This window comes from Mycteria americana, chromosome 3 (assembly GCF_035582795.1).
Source record: "Mycteria americana isolate JAX WOST 10 ecotype Jacksonville Zoo and Gardens chromosome 3, USCA_MyAme_1.0, whole genome shotgun sequence".
In the NCBI taxonomy this organism is placed as follows: Eukaryota; Metazoa; Chordata; class Aves; order Ciconiiformes; family Ciconiidae; genus Mycteria; species Mycteria americana.
Genome location: NC_134367.1, coordinates 120656312 through 120672700, shown reverse-complemented (window position 1 = coordinate 120672700; position 16389 = coordinate 120656312). Strand labels below are relative to the sequence as shown.

At 45.5% G+C, this 16389-nt stretch overlaps 1 protein-coding gene across 1 annotated transcript in view; it reads right to left on the bottom strand.

Moving 5' to 3' along the window:
- Nucleotides 1–16389, bottom strand: part of LOC142407573 (uncharacterized) — a 50682-nt gene that overhangs the window by 12003 nt on the left and 22290 nt on the right. The window lies entirely within an intron of this gene.

Genomic DNA, 16389 nt, shown 5'->3' with positions numbered 1-16389 from the left:
ATGGATCCCCCGCGGAGGTTTCCTCTCCTGTGGCTGCGATGGAGGATATCAAAGAAAGTCAGTCTTGGCATCTCCACAGTGACAGTAATTTCTGCTTGGCGGTGCCGGAGAGGAGGCCCAGGGCTGGGGCAAGACAGATGCCAGAAGCAACATCTGGCAGGACCAGAGCCTCTTCCCTGTGCCCCTGTGCCCTCCCCGGTGGGATTTATGCCCCCCAAGTCTCTCCTGGCAGGGGCAGATGCTGCCCTTCTGCCCCAGACATAGGAGATGATGGTGGGCAAGTGGGATGGTGGCCATCCCTTTGACCCCAGGAGGTTCCCAAGCCAGGGCTTGCTTGGGAGGACCAGCTCTGGAGGACCTGGGAGGGCTCACATCCATCCGGGCACAGGCAGGCTCATCCCATTCCCAGAGCGGTTCCCACCTTCTGCACATCCCAAGCAGCAGGAGGAAGGTAAGGCAGAACAAAAACCCCGTGGCGACAGTGCCCTGGCTACTGACCCACACGCCTGGCAGGCCGTTCATTCTGGTGGGAGGAAACCCAGACTGCAGGCAGCTTTGTGTCCTTCTGCAAACCGCTGCAAAACTGATTTATATTAAAAATAAAGAGCACACAATACCAAAGTGGTTGGGGTTTGTCTATTAATCTCTCAGCAGTCAGCTGCAAACCTAACAAATCCCCTGAAATAGCAGCGGGGAGTCATGTCCTAGCTCATTCCTCCCTGCCCCCTTTTAAAGCTAAAAATAATCAATAACAACTGTCCGAAACAGGGAGACCAAAGCAATTTTACAGGCTGCGGGATCATGACTCATATTTTTACTCACATGGTGGCTGGGCACAAAAAAACCCCCAGGGCTGCACTTCCCAGCAGCCACGGTAGAAAATCACCTCTGAACCACTGGGGACCCAGACGGAGGGGCCACCGTTGTTAGGATGAGCTCCTGCATCCCCTCCTTTTGCCACGATCCTGCAGTGATGCTTTGCTGGAAAGAAATGAAAATAACAACGATGCAGGCAGGTTGAGAGCAGCGTTATCCCCCCTGCTTTATGCAAGCGAGCGCTAATTGAACCACCCGGGAGCAACAAGCCCCGTGGAGGCAGCAGTGGTTGTTATTCTGCTGGTAATTGCTGTTTTCAGCAGCTGTAGGCAGAAGAAGGGACTTGCCTAGGGTTTCCTGGGGTGGAAACAGTGCTGGAGGAGATTTCTATCTGAATACCCATCCAGAAGGGTCCACCGTCCTCCCCGGGCAGCCGCCCTGCTCGGGTGGGTCCATCCTCTGTTGTGCACATCTATGTGTGGCTGTTTTGCCTCAAGAAGCAGCAGCAGCACCAAAGGAGACACTGGCAACAGCCAAACCAGGGCCTGTTTCCTCTGCGGCAACTACATTTCAAGAGCTGATAACAAAAACTAGCATTTCTGACCTGGCTCACCATCATGCTGCCTCCCACTGTGTCCAGGGAGTTTGCCGGGGAGGGGAAGACACAGCCTCATATCTCTGCGTTGGCGTTGCCAACGTGGGAAAAGCCCAGTGCCTTGGGGAGTTCCCCAGCCTAGCAAAAAAATGAGCTATATTGCTCCCTTCTGCCCTTAAACAACCTGTCCTGGCCTCGGAAAGGTGGTGGCATGATGCCAGCACAGTGGTGCATAGCGAACCAAGGCGATAGCTCCCACCCCAAACTTTCAGGATGACTGTATCTAGATCCGTGTGCTGAGAAACATGCTTTTTCGGTGGCCAGATGCCCTCTCCTCCACCACGTTTCCTTCCCCGCTGCTCTCTTGCAGCAGCATGCGTGGGTGTGAGGCAGCCACAACCCTTTGCCGTTCCTCTCCATGTTGGTTCATTATTGCAAAGCTGGGGGGGGGAGGGGGGGGGAGGGGGGGGGGGAGGCAGGGGGGAATCCTGACTGCTCCATTAAAAAAAAAAAAGCTGAAACACCTGGGAAAAAAAAAGAAAAAAGAAAAAATAAAGGCCACTAAGGCTTTGGCCAAATTGATGTGGTTTACTCCCTGCCTGCTTGGGAATGGGGTGCAAAGGGGTTGCGCAGGTCCTTTCCTGACCCTGGCGCAGGCTCAGTGCAGACTGACACTCTTTGTATCGGGTTACCCCTGTTTCAAGCCAGCATGGCCGGGGTGATGTGCTGGTCTGCAAAAAGACTGACCCATCACAGCCATGCATAGGGCTGGCAAGCCTGCCTGGTATCATAGCAAAACACTCCGTGAAGATGAGGCCCTAGAGGAGATATTTTCCTGAAGCCCTGGATGGACCTGCACAGCCCTGGTTAGACAAGCTCCCCATCTACCCCAGGTTAATACGCACCCTGTCTTCTCAGCAAGGTCTGTTACACATGTGCTTGCTTCTGATGGTCACAGTGCGTAGGCAGGGATGGGGTCACGCTGCTGAAACCTTGACCAGATGTGTGCACCGAGGTAGTGGTGGTGACCAAGGACTGGCAGTGGGCTCTGCAGGGGATTCTCATCGCCCCGCACACAGATGTGCATGGCCAAAAGGCTTTGAAGGCAGAGGCAGCGACCTGATGCACGGCGCTTGTCTACACCAGATGCTTTCAAATCTGCTTTATCCGGGATGATAACCGCCTCTCTTCCCATCTCCTTTGGCCCCACCACAGTCAGCAGCTACTCCGGGAGTCTGGCAGTGACTCTTGCGACTCTCTGCATGGGGAAAGGTTTCATTTCCAACATGCTGCTGCTGCCACCAGCTTCGCTGGGCATGTACCGAAACTGGGACTGGAAGGTGCTGGAGGAAGGCAGCAGGAATTGCTGGGGTGTGAAAAGCCCCCGCGATGCTAGCAAAGAAACTGATGCTTTGAGGATGATGTTGCAGTCAGGAAGCGGTTTAAGAAACAGTGCAAAAGTTCAAATCAAGAATGTGTCACTGCTTTTCCCTTTAATGCCTCTAACTGCGTGTGATTCTGGAGAACAATGTTATTCCTGGTACAGAGATACTGCTTGCTGCTCTTGCTGAAGATTTTAATGTGGAGAAGAAGCAAAGAGAAATGTTGAAAATCCAACAAACAAATCATAAAAATGAGGACAAAACGCAGCTCTGAAAGGTTGCAGGAAATGCTGCTCCATACGCCCATGCGACAGAGCCACCGACAGACTGCAACATCAAAGCCAATAAAAGAGATGGATCCTTGTTACTGCTCCGCACAGGGAGCAAATGGCTCCCAAATATCATGTCTGGCAGCACCTCTTTGGAAACCACCTAAGTACGAGTCACCATGCTTCCAGCTTCAGCCAAAAGTTGGATATTTTGGTGGAAACCCCTTGGGGAATGGGCTGCTCAGAAGAAACCCATTGCATGCACCGAGGGTGTTCAACGAAGCCGGTGGCAAAACTCTGCCTGATTTCAAGGCAGACATAAGCTCACTCTGAAAGGTCTAAATCCCAGATGCTTTGCGTGTGCTCACAGGGGTGATGATGACTGGGTCCACACTGGCACCGGCCACCATCCCTAGCATCACCCCACCACACATCAGCTCTTCAAGAGAATGTCAGAAACACATCCAGTTCCTCCAGCAGGACATTCAAATGGCCATGCCAGTAATGTGAATGTCCTCAAACAACAGACTGGAAGAGCTATCAAAGGGGAATTTCCCCTCCTTTCAGCCTGAACTCTCCTTTTACTTCTGCTAATGACTTCACCTGAAGGAATCCAGATGTTAAAGATGACAGCCAGTGTGCAACACTTCCCCACTCTCCTGGCCAGCTGGGCTGTGCAGGCACTCAGGAGCAAAAACCCAGCTGAGTGACAGCTTGCATTAGCTGAATGACTGCCAGTGGCCTCAGTGATTCCCCAACCGAAAAGAAAAATCCCACCTGGAGTAAACCAGGGTGATGGTTGGTTAAAAAAAAAAAAAAAAAAAAAATAGACCAAGCAAACATCTCAGTCCTTCATGGCTTTGAAAATTAAAATGAAATTTTAAAAGCTAATGAAAGACATACTTGGAAAGGGTATTTGTAAAATGGTAGCTTGAGCCCCACTTCTCTGGGTCTCTGTTCAAAGCAATCGGGCTGCGAGTGCCTGCACTGCCATGGAGGAGGCTGCTCCCATCAGCCATCCATGCCGGGCCGGGGAAGATCTTGTGCAAGAGGTAACTCTGCAGAGGTCAATTCATCCAATAACGCATATATACATATTTTTATGTATTTGTATCCCCAACCGAGGCTCACTAGTGTCTATCAGCCACCAGCACTGATGAAAAATGCCCCCGGTTGGGGCATTTGTGCTCAGCTGGGTGCTGCGGGGTTTGTACAACTTGAAGGCTTTTGAGGTCTCCAGCCCCAGTTTGGCTGGAAACAGCTCGCCCACCGCCACCCTCACCCCAGCAGCATGCTAACTGTGGAGCAGAGGGGCTGGGAGAGTCGACTGCATTCTTTAAATGCAGAAGTATTTCAACAGCCCGGCTTATGGCAAATGATCCTAATGAAAAGCAGCTGCCTTGTGCCTGTAAATAGGATTCTCTATGCAGCATTTTGCCCTAATAGAGTAAAATCAGAAGATAGGAATTTTTTTTATATATATAGGAAAAGACTTGCAGTCTCAAATCTAAACTTTACTGTAAGGCCAGCACTGTTGGTTGGAGGGGGAGGGTTTAGAGACAATCATTTGTTGAAATAATTTATTCAAATGTGTCCCCTAAGACTTGAAGCCCACCCAAGGCTTTGCTCTGCCCACACCTCCCTGGCTTTGAAGGGGGTCCGAGCACACAGCACCTGCTCCTGTCCCCCCAGCACGCTTCAGCCCTCCAGCTCCACTGGACTGGGACTGCCAGGCAAACCCTCAGCTTCCATCACACCAGCATCTGGGGACAATGTGATTCGGTCAGGGCATCACTGGTTTGGAAGACAACCTGCGTCTGAACGCCCCAGCCTCTGCAAAAAACCTCAGCAATGGAGCTGTGAGGTCAAGTGACCTCAAACAGCCTTAAATATCTTCCCCTGCCTCCAGCCATGCTGTAAATCCCTCTGGCAAGAGAGATACACTTGATATCACACAAGCCTCTTCACTCCCAGCCCTCCCTCGCTCCCCTGGGCTGGTTTCTCTGCCAAGTCCCCCCTCGTTGGACTCCCTGAGCTCTGGCTGGTGGCTCAGCCCCAGCTCCCCCCTGCCAGGCTCGTCCCCAGCTGGGTTTGTGTTGTACAGCCACGGAGAAATCCAGCTTAAAGTTCCTCACCGAGCAGGCACTCGTCCCAGTGAAAACTTGTCCACGATGCAAAGTGAGTGTAAAAGCTAGTGCTGTGGTGTCTGCCCAACCATCTCCATCCAGGACAACAGCGGGTGCTCCGGTGGTCAGCGGACAAGGACACAGGTGGACAGAGCAGCAGAAGCCTATGTGAGAGGCAAGGAGCATTGCCATGGGGCAGGGCAGCTTGCCCATCCTGTCCACCCCACGCCTGCAGGCATCAGGGCAAAACACCCACCAATTTCCAAGTGGCCTTTCCTTCCCAGGTGGTTTCACAGCCAGCAAAAATGGTTGAGAAATGACATTTACTCCTTTCTCTAAGGGGACAGTCTCCTGTGGAAGGAAGGAGCAATAACCAAAGCATAAACCTCAAGTATTAGGTTAATAGTAGACATGTGAGCAATGAGCACAACCACCACTGAGGTGACACCAGCTTCCTCTCTTTCTCCACTCGCTTCTTCTCGCTCAAGAAGCTGGCAAGTTGTCCACAGAGCCGGTTACCCTTGCTTCAAAAGCCTGGGCTTTAGGACTGTCTTTTCGGGGAGTCTCTTCAAAATTAAGACAACAAAGAGTTAGTAAATGAGCGCTGCCTACATGCAATGGCTTGCTGTGAAAATGAGGAAAATAATTATCTTCTGTGCAGTTATTACAGAGTTGGTGTTCCTGCATGTTGTACTGCTGGTAATTGCTAGGAATTTCGTCTAAGAAGAAAACAACGATTTTTGGGCCAACTCCTGACAACACTACTGGACATGAACATAGGAACCAGCACCAGGTAAGGCCATGGTCCATCTAGCCCACTGGCTTCGCCTCCAACAGCAATCATGAGCAAACGACCAGGGAAGAGCAAGAACAAGACAACCACGTAAGATATTTGCCCCAAAGTGCTCTCCTGCCTTCAACTGGTTTCAGCACAGGGGCCTTCTGAGCCAGATTTGACACCTGCCACATAAACACACTGTGTTCCTGAAGCAGACTCCCTTTTTCAAGTACTTGCTCAGTTTCCTCTTGAGCCTGTGTAAATTTTGAGCATCCAAAAATCCTCGGACAGGGAGCTCCACAAATCCACTGCCTGCTGTGTAAAAAACTCATTGCTTTTTGCTGTGCTTCTGGCTTCAAGTGGCTCCCTTTGAAGACACCCACTTCTTGCTTTTCCAGGCCACTCATGATTTTGTAGACCTCTGGCATGCCCCTCTTCAGTCATTTCTTTCCAAATTGTGAGTCGTACCTCACATAACTGTTCCTAAGAATGAACCTGCTCAGTGTGGATCGTTGTTGTCTCCTTCTGCACCTTTTGTGGTTCTCCTCTGTCCTTTTTAGATGAGGAAACCTGAACTGTGTGCACTAATGAAGATACAGATAGACCGTGGATTTAGAGTACCATAAAGATGTACTCTATCGCTTTCCTTGCCATGTTTGGTTTGTGATGGGCTTTGACCACAACCCACCGCTACCTACAGCAACCCCAAGATCCTGCTCCAGAGCAGCACCAGATTACAATACTTTCTCCCCCCACTGTATTGTCTTCCACCTATCTTCCTTCATGTCTACCTCCCATTTTACTTGACCTCCTACAGCCCTTCTGAACTCCTCCCAGACTGCCGATGTCCTCATCACCACCACCACCACCACCCTCAAAAACTTAATGTCATGAGCAAGCTGTCCCATCCCACTGCTCACCTCCAGTTCAGCATGAATACGTTGAAGATCATCTTGGTTCCTGTAAGAAACTGCCCTGTATTCACCTTCCTAGGACTCAAGATGGTGAGCAAGAAGGACTGTCCAAATAACAGAGGTCTGATTTCTGTTACAGAGCATTTGGCTTTTCTCAAAAGTATGTGCGCCTCAAATCTTTCCTGAGAGCCTGAGTGGTTAGGGACAAAAGCTGTTCACTGAATTTTTAGATATATTTATATAGCACATCTCAGATGCTCTTTTCCTCCACAGTAGCTCCATGAGTCAGTGCAGAAGCATCCTGGAGCTGAGTTTCAGAGGTTATCCTTTTTTCCCCCGAACACCAGCCCAGGAGGATATGACACAGCTGGTGAGAGCACTGAGCTCTTCTAACTCTTTATCCTGTTTCTTAAATACCAGACTATTTCTCCTCCAAGGGTGTGTTTATAAAGATTTTCAAATCTTAACATGAACAAAAATTCCCCGGAGTAGAGGCTAGCATCATGCTACACTATATATCATTATAAAAGACAAATTCCAGACACTGGGATATTCAGAACAGTCCAGAAATAAAAGGAAGAAACACAGGGGGAATTTAAAGACAAGTAGGCTCGAGGGATGTTTAATATCATGTTAAAGCAGCACTTGTGTATTTAAGCAGATGCTGAGTGACTAAATGAAATGCTGGTTGTAGCATTTTTCTTTTGCACAATTTTGGCCCTTTCATTGCATGGATCTCCCTTCTAGGGGTAGAAACAATAACGTCAGCCCCAAAGCACCATGTTTATCTGCTCACCCTCACAGAACTACAGCCACATGGGTATTCTGGCAGTTGTTTAGCCTCTGGAGACATGCAAGATGTAAACATATATTGTATCTAGAAATAAGCTATCCACAGTGTTTTTGAAACCACTGTGCTTCACTTGAAATCACGGAAGAGATACAGACCCAGGGAAAAAAAAGCCACTCTGTTTCTCTGCATCAGTTTCCCACCAGGTTTTTCCTGGGATGCAGGAGTGGGCCAAGGTTCCTGCCTGCAGCTCCTGGTTTGCCCTTGACCATGAAATCCTTCCAGCTCTGACAACCCTGGCTGCCCCTCCGCAAACTGCAGGCCTTCCGTTTACAAAAACACTCCCACAACGAGCTTTTTCATCTTTGTTTATATACCCTCCTTCCCCCTCTCCTCTGCAGAGGAGCACGGCAAGCCTCAGCTGGCAAGAGGAGTGCAGTGGGTGAAGTCCATCATTTACCGCTTCAGCTGATCTACGTGAGACTGGGTGCAGCACTGTTCTTGCCCGGCTGGATTGCAGGTTGAAGTGCGCAACTGCTTTATTACAGGCGTGACGTAGGTCTGAAATCATGCTGGCCTCTAACACTTTTTTCCCTAGCCTGGTAAAACTGGGAGAGGTGATGTCTTTATCATTTGGGCTTCTCCAGTGCTTTAGGACACAACCCTGCACATTCATCAGTTAAGAAGGTAAAGGATAACTCTACCAGGTTACGTAGGAGCCTCCTCTCTAGACAGACACTTTGGGGATGGATGTAAATAGGATGGCATATAAAGATGTATCTTCTCTAGCATACTTCCCGTTTAGCGAACACGGCTTAAGGATTTCCTGAACAGAAAGCTGCGCTGTGCACAACAGCCATGGACAAAGCTGTAGTCTGTGAGTCTCCCTATCCCCATTTGACCTCTGCAATTTCCTACAGAGATCAAAATTCATTGATGTCCTCTCCTGGTTTAGATGAGGGACAATATAGCGTTGCTGAATTTAACCGCTCCACAGCTTTCTCTGCAGAGAGGTTAAACTGCAGCAACTTCCCTTCCTTCTCCAGGCAGCAGGCACAGGGACTCAGAGAGTTACCCAACACAAAATAAACACGGAATTCATTTCATCAAGTGCCCTTGTTCTTTGGAGGCACGAAAGGCAAAAGACTGAATCATAGAGGTGGGGAATTAAGAACTCTTCTAATTATTAAGTACCATTAAAAATTTCAGTGCGAAACTCATCCATGTAATTAGGTCAGTATTAATTACCCTGAGTAAATGATTCAGATTTCTCTGGCATTAAACACCAGCCGCATACGACAAACATCCTAAAACAGGGAAAATCCAAAACAGACCACCTGAGAACAAGAGAAAATAAACCAGGGGAAAGGATATTACACTCTTAACTACCCAACTGAGAGCAGGACCAGGAGGTCCACACTCTCTCCTGCCCTAAACCACACTCAGAGTAGGGGAAAAGCACATGCACATGTGAGAGGACCCTCACGTGTGCTGGAACTGCCTGGAAAGTGGGATAAAGGACCAGGCATCATCTGAGAATCACTACGCTGGGTCCGTGCCAGTTCCTCCTCCCAAGACACAGGCACATATTTCACTTCTCCTTGAGCAGGGAAACTTTATAGCAGACAGCTGCAACTGCATTACACAGTATGGCTCAGGCAACACACGAGAGCTGGAAAATATGACAAATTTCAGCATATGCAAATGCAATTTTGATGTAGCAAATAGTAGGAAATCAGCTCCAAAGTTAGATTAAATGTGAATATTTTGAAAAAGTTTGAGATGCTTCAATTAGAGGCCCAGAGACAACTCCTCCATAATGCCCCTACTGTGGCATTCTGTTTCCGACAGCTCTGAACCCAGTTTTCTCGCACTTAATATTCTTTCACTTGTAGCTAAAATGGTTTATCTTGCTTTCCTGTGAGGAAGAAAGGACAGTAATTAAAAATCAAGAAGCTAGAGGAGAATAAATGGATAGCCAGCATCCAGTAAGAACCGCTGACACAAATCACATGAAGGTATACTTCATGGAGGAAATAAAGCTCTGTTCAATGCGTTGTGTAACCGATAACTGACTACCTATAAAACTTTCAATTTTTCCTGTTACACTTTGTTACTAAAAGATCACAAGGGCACCAGGTTTAAGTTATGTCACTGATGGCTGTACCACCAACACCCACTGGGGATGGTCCATTCCAAAAAAAGATATAGATAGTAAAATAAAGATACCCTTCGTGCCAAATTCACATGCCATATAGATTCTCAGGGGGCAACATCTCTCTCAGTGCATGTTTTCCTCCATGCCAAGAGTGCTTCAGTAGCACTGCAGGCTTTTACTGAGTAGGCATAGAAGATGCAGGAGAACAGCATAGTATACTATACATACATACCAGTTCTCACACAACACTGTGTTTTGCTCAAAGACCCTGTTTTGAGACCTGTGATCCTAAGAGTCTCAGCAATCAGAGCAAGAAGCAAGTTTGTACTGCTCAAGTAAATTCTTCAAGCTTTTAGGTGCAGATTTCTGGCTTTGATAAGGAAGGGGCATTAGTACTTGTGTCCACTCCAAATTGCGAGGGGAGGGAGGAGACGGCTGACTAATGATTTTCTCATTCTTCAAGTTCCAGATACTGAATTTTCATACAGCATATAATTATGTCGCAGAGTTCTTTGCCAGAGCATGCAGTAAAGTTTAAAAAAAAAAAAAAAAAAAAAAAAAAAAAAGGCGCTCTCGAGCTACCAGAAGCATTTTTGGCTTCCTCCAAGGGGCTTGAAGGACCAATCTAGCCTTGGTTTGGCCCAATACAGCTCTTCCTAACTTACACTCTAACTCAGAGTGTAAGTTAGAACAATCCAGGTTATATTTATACAGAGAACAGATGACAGCTCTAATAACAAGAATAAATTATCAGACTAGTTCCAACGAGGAACCTCTCTGAAAACTGAAAGGCACAAGCAAAGCTACATTGTGCAGCTTGCCTCTCTTGAAACTCATCCAATTTCTAGGTATCTTAAAGCATGGCTTAGGTTTCAACTTTTTTGATAATGATGTTCATCATTATCTTAATCTAAATGTCATTAGTATTTTTGCTGAGCACCTCGGATTGTATCAAAACCAAGTAGGATAGATTGTAGTAGGAAGAAAAACAGAACAATTCACTGCCCTCTCGGGCATTTATTTTTGCATAAGCAAAGTAGTCAACAACCAACAAGATCATGAAATTTTCTCTCTTAGTCTCTTGGGCAGCTGCCAAACCTACGTCTAAAGCAGAAGTCTGTTTCCTCACGTACCAGAAAGATTGAAGGGAAAGTAAAACAGACAAAGCCCTTTGGTTTTACATCTTCAAAAAATATTCCCTCACACTTCACACTGTGCATAACAAGGGATCCATCTTAGCAAGGGGTCATTTGTTCCTTCAGCTTAGACTATTATTTCCTACCCTGGCTGTTGCTTACCTGAAAGCTTTTGCAATATCTGTAGTGGGGATTTTTATGTCATGTCCACACCCCCCCCCCCTTTTTTTTAAAGCATTTGTATATGCTTGAATATGGGACAATAAGAATTGCAAACCATGATGCAGATTTTGAAAAAAGAAAAAACACAAGGGGTCTCTAGGTACACAAACGTGCTTCTGTTTTCTTCAATAACGTACTGAAGAATATTTCAAATTTCAGTAAAATTTTGGTCTAAATTTGGATATTTTTAATCTTGCCTCTACTCACAAGATGAGCTTCCAGGTTTGATTTCTGTAAAGACTTGACAGATGCTAGCCTCCCTACTTGGCTGAGTAGTTATATAGACCAAACATAAATCCCACAACTGTCTCCAGCTCTATCATAACAGCTAACAGTCTAATGTTACAGGATACCAGGAAAGTAAGAGCATGAAATACAATGAAAACATTAAGAAACTGAGTGATCCTAGAGGTAAGAAAACAGGAAACAGGTGGCTTAAAGGATGACACTGTTTTCTGAAGTTACAACTCAATTTTATTGTACAAATGAAAGGCTTGTCTTCTTAAAAGGAAGTCACAGGTTTTACAGAGGGTTTTCAGATACTCATCACACATGCACTCTTGCTGGTCTGCTGGCATGACGCATGTGTGGTGTCCCCAGAAAACACAAAATTCAGACCATCATGAGATAATTGACTTTTCTGAAGGAGTAAGAATATCAGTGGTGGTGGTAGGCGTAGTGGGGAAAAAAAACAGATGACACATGACACAAGGAAACACAAATGAATGAATCATGTACAACCCCCTCACGCAGCAGAAGCAGCAAAAAGCAGAATTCAGTCAAAATTTAGCCAGAGGGATGGAGGAAGAGGGGAAAAGGACATAAAAATACAATACTAAGCTGCAGCGCTCGGCTTTAAAAGCTAACATGGGATATTTAGGGATTATTTTTAACCCTTGTAGAAACTCTCTCCAAATGTGCCCAGAGCAGTTTTGTTTAAAAAATGACAATGACAGTGACAGTAGAAAAGCTAACTTCAAACCATAAAGTTTACAGCTTGATTTGCAGCTCAGCACTTTTTTTCCCCACTTACTCCACTGTTTGAAACGGTTTGCATCAGGCTCTGATAGAAGTCAGTGATTTTGGGGTTTTTTAAAGGCTGAATTCCCAGGTGAATTCCCAGTGAACACTGTCCAAACTCTTTCCCCCATAGTCCAAGGGTCTGTCACTGAACATGAAGCCACAAAAATCAAGTACCTTAAGACTATTCAGGAAACCAAAATCCACCTGCTAGAGGGGAATATCCAATCATTCCAGTGACTCCAAAGAGGTGTTTCTGTTTCTCAGTAAACCTTGGGGTTTACTGGAGAGGGAGGCACTTCATCTCCACCAACAGCTGAGACAACACAGGATAGAGGGGACAACAACATGATGACAACAAGAAGGCAAGAAAGATGGATGCATTTAGATAGGGAGCTCAGCAGCAAAGACTGGAAAGAGTAATGCAGGTCACTGCTTGAAGAAGCAGAGGTAAGTCAAGGAGCCTAGAAATCAGAAGACTGATTGGGAATTTTCTCTCTATAAAATTTGAGATTGTGCAAATTTCTATCTTGATAAATCTTTGACAGGAAATTCAGTATGTATTCATATGAATCCCCTTCTCAGAAGAGAGCAGGGTAAGACGGAGAGAAGGGCCTGACCTAAGATCAGTAACTGTACAGAACTCAACCAACAGCAACAGGAGACATCCCAAAAGCGGACATCCCATCTCTTCGTTGTCCTTCGGGGCTGAATGAATTCCCTTTGTGCCACCGCAAAACTGACATCCCAATACAGCTAAGGTCAGAACTGAGTGACACTTGTCAGGCCTCTGTGATCATAACACATACCAGACATGCTGCTGCTGACCTGAACAGAAAATTTGGGCTATAAACTTACATGGGCAAGTTTTAAGGCCTCCCTCCACAGTTCCTCAGAAAGCAAAGATGCTGCATGCTGCCAAGTACCCCAGCCCCCACAGCAGGGAAGGGTGCTGAGTTATAAGCGCATAACTCATGGTCTGAAGTCTTTTGGCAGGAGGGCAATTTACAGAAAAAAAGATAACTGCAATAATACACAAATATGGAAAACAGAGCAAAATTTGAGATCACACAGTTTTGTTCTGTACTTACATAAAGGTTAGCAGACCCTGAAGTGAAGGCTGACACACAAAGACCAGCTTAGGTCCAACTCACCTTGTTCAGTGAGATGTTAGACATGGTACAAGTGTTTTCACTGACAAATGAAAACAGACTAAATATTTTGAAAAGGCTGGCATGGAAACTCCATGAAGTGCTGTTCAGCCATCCCTCAGCAGAGTCTAACCAGAGTTATTAAACACTACTTTGAGCAGGCTGGGCCAATACAAGTATTATAAACTGTGATTAGCAACCAAAGACCTGGTCTGAGCACAACAAAAGAAAAGAAAAACTGACCTGCTCAGTATTTTATCACCCCTGACATTTAGAAAATTTGCTTAAATCTCTCAGCATACAGTTTGTAATATGATGTGGAGCTACAGGAAAACAAGACATCAAAATGTTCCTGTGAAGTTAAGATCAAGACTGGCTTTTTCCGATCCTGCCTTTATTCAACTTTCCCTCTTGGGAAAACCACTAGCAGATGTCTCTCTTTGCATAGCATGGGGCTTGCTGGCCATGACTTGGCTTCCAGAACTGCGCTTGCTTTACTAAGTTCTCACTCCCACTCCTGTTCTCATCTTCATCCAGCAAGGAACAGGGCAACAGCTTTAAAAAGTTTGAGGAAGAGGCTGAAGAGAATTTGAAGAGTGATGTTTTGTGCTCATGCTGACTGACATTCCTCCTCTCAGACCACCTCCGTTCATTGTTGTCTGTAAAAGGGATCCATTACATAGCTCTCCCAGCCCTATTTGCTTGCTAAGTTGGTTTCATGGTTATTATGTGAGGAGGAAATAGTTCAGTGTAGACAACAACTCATTTCGATTGGTGCCCTCAGGCAAACACAACTACAGTGGAAATCTTATGCATGAGGTGTAATAAGCCGGAAGGGAAAGGAGGCCAGATTTCAGGGAGTAAACTGCTTACTGGAAGCTAGATCAGCACAACAGCAGCACCAGATAAGAGCTAGATCGCTCATTACCACATCACAAAGCCCAAAATTAAGAATTACCTACATGTGGATCCTTGTTGAATTGCATACCTAACGCAGAAGTTTTACTAAATTCTAGTCTGCATCTTTCTTGTATTCTCCAGCCAAAACTCTTTGAGTTCGGCTTTCAGTGCTTCCAACACTGAAAAGCAGAAAGGATTGTCAGGAATTCTGTTATCACCAGTCTTGTCAAGTGCTACATTTCACTCAAGCCTACATAACAAAGTAAAACTGGGTAGGGGGAGAAGGGATCCAAGTGTAAGTGCATACAGTCCAAGTAGCTGACCAGCAGAAAATTTTTTATTTAGAAAAAAGGGACTCCATCCTCTCGAAGATAAACATTATAATTTGTGCATTAATTATAGCTCATTTACCTTCCTTATCCAAAGGCCTGTATTTCCTCCTCCCAACTGGATTTAGAAGCAAAGGCCTGAGCCCTTATACAAACAAGCTAATGGATTCTAATGACTTACCCTGATGCAATGTCATTTAATCACAGAAGCACTTCATTTTCCCTACTGTATTCAGGGAAGGAAAAGAAAAAAAGAAAAGACTGAATCCACACTCAACCTCTCATCTAAACACCTCTTATTTCAGTTTTCAAATTCCATTATTCCCATTGTAGTCAAATTTTCCTCATGCTTTTATCTTAGTAGACTCTTTCCTTTCCCTTAAATTTAAGAAAAAAAATTCCATCTTTAGCTCCCTGTATTTCCCAGATCACTTTTCACTAAGTAATTCCAAGGAAGTAATTCATATATTTATTTTATAGTAGTTCCCAGTTTTGCTCATTGTTTTCCTCAACTATAAATTTACTTCATAGGAAGTCAGTCCATATTAAAAAAAAAATTATTCCTGATTTAATTACTTTACTTTCACTTTTCATTTGAACTACTAGTACTCAAGCAATGCTCCAGGAACTGGCAGCCAAAAAAAAAAAAAAAAACAACCCAAAACAAAACACCAACCAACCAAACCCAGATACAACAACCTAATACTGTATCTGCTTTTTAAAGACTTTTCATCTTCCGTTCCCAACTGTCCCCAAATCCCGTTCCCACCACGCATTTTTTCTTTTGGTTGCATTTGGTTTCCTGATCTCTGTTCTTATTTATTTCACTTACTCTTTACTCCACACACTCCCACTTCTTTGTCAAGACAATTCTTTCTCCATGGGAGTGGACCGGAGACCCAATCAGACAGTACAGTCACCAGTACTTCTACACACCCAGAGTAAACAAGACTAGTCTGTCCAATTTCCTCTCCAGTACCTTTTACCTATTTAGCTCACTGGGGCTACCCCCTCAGTCTTTTCTTCTCCCCTCTTTCTCTTCACTTAGAAGGCAGGCAGATGCTTTCTCACAGCATTTCTCCTTGGCAAGTACCACTCAGCTTGTTTTTCCTTATTCTCAGTTGTGTCCTATACAAGAGGCCTGTTTTTAATCTCATAGTTACAGGAAGGGTATAAAGTAAATAATTAATGCTGGCACTCCACCAATCCCACCCATTTTACTAACAAGTTAGTGTCACATGTGCACTCCACCCCATCTTACTCATAAGAATTAATTCCTTTTCCCCTCTCTCTCTCTCGCTCTCTAGTCCATGAAGACTCTTAACATCACATCTCTACTTGCATTCCCCATCATCAGCCTAACTCCTTTTCTCTCACTTGTCCCAAACTCTTGACAAAAATCCCACTAATATTTAGAAAGAAACGGGATGCTTAACACAGCTAGGAAGAACAGAGTAGGAAGCAACACATGTACAGTAAAGCCTGCAGCTCTTCCAGAAAGGGGGAATTTCTCATGAGTAATGACAAGGCACAGGGGCCAAACCTCATGGCACAATACCAGAGCACAGTCTGTATTTAATGTATCCTGGGGGTTGACATTGAACATCTACAGAACAGAAAGGTGGAAGACCAGAAGACCTCACCTCTCCCCAAATAAAAAAAAGCACCACATCTGTTCAAGGTAAACGAAGGAACAAGAAAGCAGGCGAAGAAGCCAAAAAAGTTGTAACTGCCAAGTTATTTCAAACAAAAATTAAAATGCCAGCTATTCAATCAATTCCTTGACTCCTTTCAATTGTACAA